The sequence below is a fragment of the Sturnira hondurensis genome, unplaced genomic scaffold (assembly GCF_014824575.4).
Source record: "Sturnira hondurensis isolate 20B ecotype Veracruz unplaced genomic scaffold, ASM1482457v3 Scaffold0000022, whole genome shotgun sequence".
NCBI lineage: Eukaryota > Metazoa > Chordata > Mammalia > Chiroptera > Phyllostomidae > Sturnira > Sturnira hondurensis.
The window spans coordinates 2008970-2019677 of record NW_028072653.1 but is presented as its reverse complement, the minus strand read 5'-3'; the positions used below and the strand labels follow the sequence as shown (position 1 = coordinate 2019677).

The 10708-nt window shown below is 49.6% G+C and overlaps 1 pseudogene; it reads right to left on the bottom strand.

Moving 5' to 3' along the window:
* Positions 1 to 4411: 4411 nt before the first annotated feature.
* On the bottom strand, positions 4412 to 5977 carry LOC118983770 (branched-chain-amino-acid aminotransferase, cytosolic-like; annotated as a pseudogene).
* Positions 5978 to 10708: the final 4731 nt, after the last annotated feature.

The following is a 10708-nucleotide window of genomic DNA, read 5'->3' as shown; positions in this document are numbered from 1 at the left end:
TCACCTAACCAGCCAGAGCCCGGGTCTCCAGGTAGTAAAAATGAGCGCCATGCCCACACCCCACAGAGCTGCTCGGAGACTCCCCGAGAGGATGCACGTGAGGCAGTTGGCACAACCCCCGCATGAAGAACCTGCTCACGAAATGTCAGGTGACTCTGGTGACACCCACAATCTTCCTCCCACCCACCCCTTCCCGTCACTCCCAGGTTTATTTAAAGAGGTCTCTGTGAGTGTGTGTTGACTGATACAGAGGCGGGTGTCTCAGACAAGACCTACCACACTCACCGAGCACGAGTGCCCTAAGACACCATCTCAGCTAAAGAACGCTTCCACATCAGAGAAAGCAGCACGTGAACGGATAGGAAGTCGGGAGGTGCCCTCTAGTGGTATGACTTCATGATTGCAGGAAGAAAAGCAGATTCTGGCCATGGAAAGCTGAGAAGGATTTAGCCTAATTTTTGAGGAGAAAGACAAAACCAAGTGTTAAACTGAGGCAGCAGCAATGACGCCTGAGAGATACAGTGGGAACTTACTCTCTCCTCAGTGGACCACCATGGATGCCTTTATTATCTAACTTTACACCAGGGGAAGTGGCTTGCCCAAGGTCAAGTAGAGCTGGGAGGTGAACCCAAAGGTACCAACTACACATCTGGAAATCTTTCCCCTCTTGGACAACACCTTCAGAGTAAGAGGACTTGTGCATTTTACATCCTTCGCAGCATTAAGCACAGGGTTATGCATATACAAGGGGGCGACCCCAAATCACTGGAATTTAATTATTAAAAAATGTGCATTTCTTTTGTTTAAACTTCAGTCACCTTCAAATTTCCCTCCATTTGAAGCAATACACCTCCCAAGACATTTTTTCCCACTGCCCAGAACAGTGTTTGAAATCCTTGATTTTGGTGCCTTTTGGTTCTTCAGCTTTTTTTGTTTCCCCTCTTCTGACTTATTTCATCAGGGAAACAAAAAAAGTTGCTGGGGCGAGATTGGGTGAAAAGGGAGGGTGGGGCATGGGGGTCATGCTGTTTTGGGTCAAAAACTGCTGAACACTCAGCATGGTGTAGGCAGGTGCACTCATAAATCACCCATCATGAGATGGGCAAACACACTGAAAGAGACTTCAAAAAAAAAAATTCACTGAAGCCAAATGCAGCCTCTCACAACGCCAGCTGGTGCACCGATACAGATGGGTTCCTAGACCACACACCTGGCGGGGAGAAGCCTGTACTACAAGGGGCTTGCCCTCCAGAAGATGAATTCTGTTGTTGGGGGGGTCCACCCCTCATACTACTATATGTATTATTTGATGAAATGGTCAACATTTATAAAATGATCACTCTGTGCCCAGCACTGTGCAAAGTGATACTAACACACTTCATTTGTTGTTCACACCAACTGCAAGAGGTAGCCTGGTTTACAGGTAAAGATATTAAGTCTCGGAGAGGTTAAGTGACTCGCTTAAGATCACGAGGCCTGTGTCTGCAGGCAAGCGCACGAACTCCAGATCCTGACCTCCTATCCGCTCACCACAGCTCTCAACCTGTTTGATCTTAGGATTCCTTTACCCTCTTAAAGGACCACAAAGAGCTTTTGTTTATAAAGATAGTATCTAGCAATATGTACACTATTAGAACTCTTTACTGACTTAAACATTGCAGTAACAACCCCTTTTAATGTTAATATAATTAATACATTTTCATGAAAAACAACTTTTCCCAAACAAAATAACATTTAGTGGGAAGACTGATAATGTTTTATGTTTTTGCAGATTTCTTTAATATCCGGCTTAAAAGAAGGCAGCTAGATTCTCATCTCCACATTTGCATTCAGTCTGCTGTGATGTCACACTTCACATAGCTTCCGCAAAACTCCAGGACACACACGTGAGGGAATGGTGTGGAAATGGCAAATAACACCCTTAGTTCCGTTGTTGACCTGGCCTTGACCTCGTGCACCCCTGCAAGGACCTTGAGGGGCCCCTGGGGTGTCCAGAGCCCCTGGAGAAGCTCCGCTCTGTAACCGCGTTGTCTGCGGGCGAAGGAAAATGAAGTGCATGCCCACAGCCCTGGTAACTGCTCGGATGCCACTTCTTCCTCTTTTCCTCCACGCCTGTTCTCTCCCTGGCACCTGCATGTCTTCTAAGTCCCCTTCCCCTTCCTCTGGGCCCTGGATACTGCCTCTCAGGGCAGGAGGAGCCCGAGGCGGACTCCCCCGAGCAATTCAGAGGGGCTCTGTCTAGAGCCTACAGGCCGCTCTAGAAAGACCCAGGGGCGGAAACACTTAATTCCTAACTATTATTCCACCTCTAGGAGAAAGAACTGAAAAAGCCTCGCTCAATTTCACCCAGGCTAAGAAACCTAGTATTAGGAAGTGATACTCCCATTTATGCTTCATTAGAATTAATAGATGTGTCAGTGAAAGACATACTGCACACCCAGAGGGAACCTTGGCTCCCTGGCTGCCACCCCTGCTCCAGTCACCAACCCTCCCCTGTCCTCCCGTCCCCACACCACCCCAGAGGGGATCCTCAGGGCTGCTTCCAGACCATACTCCCTCTGCCTACCCAAAAAGCCCAGCTGGGATCTCGGGTCGTCCGACTACACCATCCCCTGACCGTGTTGCTGCAAACACCCAAGCTATGTCCTCCCTCCCTCCTGGGAGGCTTGGCCCCCAGCTCGCTGCCATTCTCTCTAAACCCCACTGCTCCGCTCTATTCCGTCCAAGACCCGCTCTCAAAATTCCTCCACGATTCCCCTCCACCTCCCTCAGTCGCTCGCTCCCTGTGGTCAGCTCCTAGATATTATCACTCCCCCTAACTTCAGCCTCTCCATAATCTGACCTTCAAGCACCTACCCACCATCTTCCCTGCTCAGCACTACCCTGTCCCCAACAATCTGTTGCACCACCACCCACCCACAAAGGGACCAACACTAGAGATCCAAGCTCATTTCTACAGCCTTCCAGCTCCTACCTGATTTGGCCACTGACCGCCTCTCTGGTGCCGTCTCCCACCCCCTCTCACTGCCTTCCAGCCCCTGACCTTTCTCCAATCCTTCAAACATACCAAGTCCCTTCCTACCTCAGGGGCTTTGCACTTGCTCTCTCCTCTGCCTGGACAGTCTCATCCCTGGATAGCCTCAGGACTCTTCCTTCACCTCCTTTAAAAGCACTTTTGTTCAAAAGTTATCTTTCTTCAAAAGTGCTTTCCCACTGAGGCCCTTGATAACCTCTCTATTTAAAATTTCAACCCACCCACCCATAGACATATGTCCTCCCCTCCCATATTTTTCGCAGGCTCCTCTCACTTTCTAGCACATCGTGTAGCTTATTATTTTGCAGATAATCTGCTCCTTCTAGCTGGGATGAGAACGCATTTTTATCTGTTTTGTTCAGCGCTCTATTCTTAGAACCTAGAACAGTGCCCGGCACATAGGGAACACTCAACATTTTCCCGCATAAATGAAGGGAAGTGCACTGCAAATTTGCAACAATAAAAATAAAAAGAATGGCCCTCGTTGGTGTGGTTCAGTGGATTGAGTGCCGGCCTGCGAACCAAAGGGTCGCTGATTCAAGACACAGTCAGGGCACTGGGCTGCAGGCCAGGTCCCCAGTAGGGGGCACACGAGAGGCAACCCCACGTTGGTGTTTCTCTCCCTTTCTCCTTTCCCCCCTCTCTAAAAATAAATATTTTTTAAAAATTTTTTTTAAAATAAAAAGCATGATCAAGGCATCTACATAAACCTTTTTAGAAGGTAAGTATTATTTACTATTTACTGAGTACCCATAATGTGCCCGGGGACACAAGCAGCCAACTACAGTGTGGGGTGGAAGGGCAAAGGCAGAAAGGCGCTCGGGTCTGGCTGGCGCCTGCGCAGAGCTCAGAGCGGACTGCCATGACAGGAGGAAGGGAGAGATCCACCTTAGGATAGACTCGGGGCCTGTAAAAAACGTGAAGTGAGCAAACCCAGTTTCTCAAAGGCTTGATTTGAAGAAACAAAACACTTTCTGAAGATGAAGCTGTGTCACAGGAAGTGTTACTTATGAAATTTACTCAGATCGGCTTTCAAACACACACACACACCCATGCACACCTCATTGGGTTGAGGAGCAGGATATGACTTAGGCTAAAGAATAAACGAACATTTTTGTAGCTGAGTGCCGCACCGAGGGAGGCACTGAGATTAGTGAGGGAGGTTCTCTGCTGTGTGACTTGCGTTATCACCTTTCTAAGGAAAGGTGAGACGAGATGGTACTGCCGAGTTTACAAAACACTATTTGATGACGCGGTTCATCTCCTCTGGCATGAGGAAACAATCGCCCTGCGGACACCAGTAATATAAACAACATCATGCACAACTGAAAACAGGTAGGCAAAGAATCTATCATCGTTCAAAAGCAACAGTCTGTCTCAAGAGCACACAGATAATATCCTGTATTTTCCATTCAGGATAGGGCCATCATCTACTTGCTCTCTTCTCATCCGTGCTGAGTCATCAGCCAGCCTGCCCAAGACCCAGCTTGCCCGCGCAAGCCCATTCTCCACAGACGGAATGTGGAGTCTCACCCTTGTGCAACAGATCTACCAGAAACCGGGCCGACGACGCCAGCTGCGGCGGGGCCAACCACGGCCTCCCCTCGGTTCTGCTCCGGGGCTATTGTCAAGTGAGCCAGGGTGAGGTACCTCCCCGACACCTTCAATTCACCCCACTGCCAGCCAGGTCAGAGCGCCCCGCCTGTCTCTCCTGGGAGAACGCTGCCATCTAGCGGAGGAGTTGCCAGTTCTTCCTCGCCATCCTCTTTTATCCAGTCAAGAAAAAGATTCACAGTCCAACTTCCCTTATGTGGTTATCCTCTCCCCAGGGCCACAGAACCTGACTCCCACTACCCATCGAATCACGTTGGGCAAAAAGGGATGCGCGTGATTCCCACCCACCCTGCAGTCCCCAGGCCCAGCTGCTCAGGCTCACACAAATGCTGTGCTGGCCCGGAGGGACACTGGAACCAAGGTTCCCCTCTATCTCAATCAAGATCACAAAGACCACGGCTCCGGGAGACTTCTTGACCCCCGAGAGAAGGCTCAGTTCCAATGAGTGGAGAACAAATATACAGACCCACAGATGTTGAATTCAGGACCCATTCGGGATCCAGTTTTACAAGCGATTGAATACATTCCATAAGCTCTTCCTTGTCAAAGTCTGGCAAAGTTGCCCTCAGAGCAGATCAGTGCATTCTGCCCATGCTGAGCTTTGGCTGAAAGAGTCAAACTGTGAATCTGCTCCTCAAAATACCTTCGTTCCTTCAAATAACTCCACAGCACAGGGCAAAGCAGATGAGCTAGGATGCAATGACAGGTTCTGAAAAGGCTTGATATATGGTCTCTTCCATCCAGACTCTGAGGACCACTCCGAGTGTCAAGATGTGATCCATGAAACAGTTGGGAGAACCGCAGTATTTGGGTCTGGTTTCTCCTTTAAAATGGTGGCTGGCGTGATTACCAGATCTTTAGCCTTTAAAGTCCCCACGACCACGCTGGATCTTGCTCCGCTGGCGTGTTCTGCAGGGCATCCATCACTACAGCCCTTCGTTGCTTGGCAGCTGTGGGGGTGGCTGGAGCTGAGCGGAGGCCAAACCTGACGTGTCCCAGGCCGTCGGACCTTCTCAGTTGTCGGCTGCGGGCATGTCTGAGAAGTGGCTGGGGTGGCGGCGGGACCGCCTGCATAAACGGTGAATGCAGCACCGACTGATTTTTCAGAATTTATCGAGATTCACCCTTCACAGTTTTTTTAAATATCACAAAGAGAACTCTTTGTCACTGTTAAATGTCTGAATTTTAAACAGATTCTTGGACTGGGAGCTCCGACCCCTCAGCTCGTTCGGCTTTAGCACCTGTCTCATCCCCTGCTTTTCCAGAACTCCTACCTTCACCACGAAGCTCCACGAGTTTTCCCAACTCAAACCCGCGCTTCTTCGGCATTTTGACTTTCTTAACAATGACATCAGAGAGTAGATAGATTGGCAAGACTTTTCTGTCTTCTTCAATGCTACCTGGAATCTATTTATTTTTTTCGTTTTAACAAAGAGAATGCCTCTTCTTTTTTTTTTTTTAAAGATTTTATTTCTTTTTAGAGAGAGGGGAAGGAAAGGAGAAAGAGAGAGAGAAGCATCAATGTGTGGTTGCCTCTCATGTGGCCCCCACTGGGGACCTGGCCCGCAACCCGGGGAATGTGCCCTGACTGGGATTTGAACTGGCAACCCTTTGGTTTGCAGCCTGCGCTCAATCCACTGAGCTACACCAGCCAGGGCCAATTTATTTATTTTTTTTAAGAATTCATTTATTTAAGCCCTGGCTGGTGTAGCTCAGTGGAATGAGTGCAGGTCTGCGAACCAGAGGATCGTGGTTCGATTCCCAGTCAGGGCACATGCCTGGGTTGTAGTCCAGTTCCCTGCAGGCCAACTCCCAGCAGGGGACCCATGAAAGCCGACCATACATTGATGTTTCTCTCCCTCTCTCCTTCCCCGCTAAAGATAAGTAAATAAATAAAATTTAAAAAAATTCATTTGTTTACTTTTAGAGAGAAGGGAAGGGAGGGAGAGAAGCATCAATGTGTGAGGGATACGTCGATCGGTTGCCTGTCACATGATCCCCACCTGGGGACCTGGCCCACAAAGCAGGCATGTGACCTTACTGGGAATCGAACCCACAACCTTCTGTTTTGCAGGCCAGTGCTCAGTCCGCTGCGCCGCACCAGACAGGGCCCTGGAATCAATTCACTGACCACTTCTTTCAAGTCATTTGCCCTCTCAGGTCATGATTTGCACCGCCTTTGGGATTTGGCAGACCTGGTGAGGTCTTCCAAATCTGACTGTTGCATGTTTTAGTGAAACCAACACGGAACAGACAAAACGAATAACCATCAGTAGTCTTGCCACCAGCCGAGCTTCGATAGTGGCACGTTCTCCTTGCCTCCCTTCTTGCCTCTGTTCCTAAGGTGCTTGCTCTGCCCACCACCATGGCGCTGCCCAGAGAGCCAGCAGGACCCTCTTCCCACGTTTCAACAGGTCTAAAAGTGAAGTGTACATTATGTTTATGCTGTTGGTACATCACTTCATCTCTTTAACATGTGATGACTTGTCATGGGCTAAGCAGTGTGTCTCCCCACCACTCCACTGCCCCAAATATGTATGTTGAAGTCTTAACTCAAGGACTCAGCATGTAACTGTATTTGGAGAACACCATTAAAGAGGTAATTAACTTAAAATGAGGACCCTAGGGTAGACGTGCTGGTGTCCTTATAAGAAGAGATTAAGACACGGATAGCACAGAGGAAGACCCTGTGAGGACAGAGAGATTGCAGCCACCTGCAAGCCAAGGAGGGAGGCCTCAGAAGCAACCAGCCCTACTGACTTCTTGATCCTGTACCTGTAGCCTCCAAAACTGTCAGAAAATAAAGTTTTGTTGTTTAAGTGCCCAGTGTGTGCGGTCTTGTGTGTGGCAGCCCAAGCACACCAATACAGCATGTTAGGATTAGTCTTAAATTTTGTCAACTGCTAATAACCGAGCATGGTCTTCAGGAACACATTCCTCCACGAAACCCAACAGTCCTGCAGCTGAGCACCTGCGAGGGCCACGCACTGTGTGCCGCCGTGTCTGCTGCCGTCTGTCACCACTCCTCTCCGTCTCCTTTTCAAGCTATGACTTCATGCCTGCTTTCCCCACCTCCCTTCACCCGACTAGCTCCTTCAGCATCTCCCATGCCACCCTCGCCCCTCTGCCTCCAACTACAAGCCAGGACTGAAAGATGATTTGTTTTTCTGCTCTAGTTAGTAGCTATTTTGAATCTGGGATTGCAGAAGAGTGTGCTCAATGAGCTATTGATCTTTCTAGAAGATGAAGATGCTGCCAACTTGGGCCCTGACCCAGACTAGAGTACCACTGGGTACCCCCAACGAGCTGTCCCTTCCAGTGAGTCAGTGCACAGGTGCAGGAAGCCAGTGCCAGCTGTGGCCTGGGCTCCGAGCAGCATACCCATGGCAGGTAGCTCCCCCTCTGCAGTGGGGCTGCATGATGGAGGGGTGGGGTGGTATGTGCCATCACCATGGAAACCCCTCCCACCTCCAGAAGGCCAGGCCTGCAGCCTGTTCCACTTTGTGCTTGAAGAGGAGCTCATCACTCTGGGCTCCTCTTCCAGGAAGCAGGCCTCTGCACAGGGAGTGTAGGCACAAATCCTCCTGGGAGCCTACGCACACAGGGAAATGGGCAAGCCACTGGCTGCCACACGACCGGCTGTAATGCAATTCCACAGACTCATTGTTTGTCTACCCCAGGCCAGGCCTTGGACTTGGAGACTCAAAGATAACCCCTCAGCAGCCGTTCATTCTAGCTGGAGAGGGACAGGAGACCAGCCATCTGATTGCTCCTCTTGCTTGAGCATATGTGGCTAAAGTCCCCAAAAGCCACTAAGGGCAGCATGTTCTAAAATGGGCCATGGGCTTGCCCGAACCAGCCCCGTGAGCACCAACCACCAGGAGAGAGGATAGCGTTCGCCTTCTGGCATCTGCAGGGAAAAGCCACATAGTAGTGGGAGGGTTACCACACGTGCTGGGTCCCAGCCTGAGCCTGTGCCAGGGGAGGGAGGAGGACGGCCTGTCGTGAGTTCGAGACTGAAGCTTTAAAATGAATGGGACTGAAGCTTACATGCCAAACCAAACGGAACTTTAACCAAAAGTAACTGGAAAGCTATGGAATCCGTTGAGATGCTGTTAAGAATCACCCACTACCTAGCAGGGAAGAGAGGTCAACAAAACATCACTGGCAGCAGTTACTGAAGCAAGAAAACCAGTTCACATCTGACCCTGACAACCTTGACCTTCTCAGAAGGGAGATGGGCAGGGCCATGAGAACACAAACAGGACGCAGCTGTGGCAGGCGCAGGAAGTGACCAACACAATCTCCGTGGAAACCTGTGACGGTGAAGCCTGTGAGGGCTCCTTGGCCCTGACGCTGCATGATGCCAACAGCAGGCGTGGTGCAGTCACTGCGTCTCTAGGAGCCTGCACCCCCCAGGACAGATGGCATATTCACTCATTTCGGCAAACACCTGAGCACTGCCACAAGCCAGGCGCAAGCATACACCAATGAGTCGGACAGACCTCCGCCACCTCCTCAGGCAACACAACAGACAGCCACCCAGGCAGACAGCCACCGCTTAGTGTGGGAAACACTGGGAGACATTCAAGTACCCGGGCTAGCTGAGCAAATAGGAGGTCTCTAGTCCAATGCTGGGGTATCGGGAAAGGTTCCCTGTGAGAGCGGCGTCTCAGTGGAGAGCTCGAGGGTGGACAGCAGGTGTGAGCCAGGCCCTGATCAGAAGGGCTTTCCGGGGGAGGACTCACATGTCGCCTCCCTAGGAGCCATTGCACGGCCTTGGGACTTGATCCCAGGGCAGCAGGGCTTCATTAAAAATTAAATAAGCCACCCTGACTTGTGTGGTTCAGTGGGTTGGGCATGATCCCACAAAGCAAAAGGTCGTAGGTCAGAGCACATGCCTAGGCTGCAGATTCAGTCCCTGGTCAGGGTGCATACCAGAGGCAACTGATCAGTATTTCCTTCCCTTTCTTTCTCCCTCACCCCCTAAAAAAAATAAAATATTTTAAAATTAACTAATTAATTTAATTAAATGAGGAATGGCTGCCTAATGAGCATGGGTCTCTCTTCTGGGGAGATGAAATGTTCTGAAATCAGACAGTTGCACAACACTGTGAATGTACTAAAGGCCACTGAATTGTACACATTAAAAAGGTTAAAATGGTGAATTTTATGTTATATAAATTTTATCTCAGTTAACAAAGAGAGTCACCTGGACAGTTTTTTTTTTAAAGATTTTATTTATTTTTAGAGAGGGGAAGGGAGGGAGAGAAACATTAATGTGTGGTTGCCTCTTGTGTGCCCCCTACTGGGGCCCTGGCCTGCAACCCAGGCATGTGCCCTGACTGGGAATCGAACCAGTGACCCTTAAGTTTGCAGGTCAGAACTCAATCCACTGAGCCACACCAGCCAGGGCGGAACTTTCAATTCCAATCCAGATGGAGTAACCAGGAACAACTTACCCTCCTGCTCAAAACAACTAATAAACAGGACAAATCTATCAAAAATGGTTTCCAAGAAAACAGAGATCAGGCAAAAAGGACAGTGACCCCTAGAGGATGGGAAATAAATGAGGTACATCCTGTGACTGCCAGAGTGGGGAAAAAAGGAGGGCCCAGGCCAACCCCCTGCACTGAGAGAGAGCGGAGTCAGGGTAGACCAAGGCAGCTAGTTTGCAGGACAGAGCACTGAAGGGCTGTGGGCATTCACAGAGGGTCCCTCTCTAGTATTCAGGAGAGCACAACACAAGCGAGAAAACTATCTACTCCCACTTCCTCCTATCCCCACCCCGCAAATAAGCACATGGAAAGATGTTCTTCAACATCATCAACCACAAGGAAATATTACATACCAATCAGAATAGCTAAAATAAAAAAGCGACTATACCAAGTGCTGGCAACGATGCAAGCACCTGGAACTCTCAGACATTATTGGGTGGAATGCAAACTAGTACAGCCACTCTGAAAAAGCATGATAGTTTCCTAGTCATCTACCCCAGGGAAAAACACCTCTATTCACCCAAAAATCTGTACATAGATAATCACAACAGCTCCCCATTCA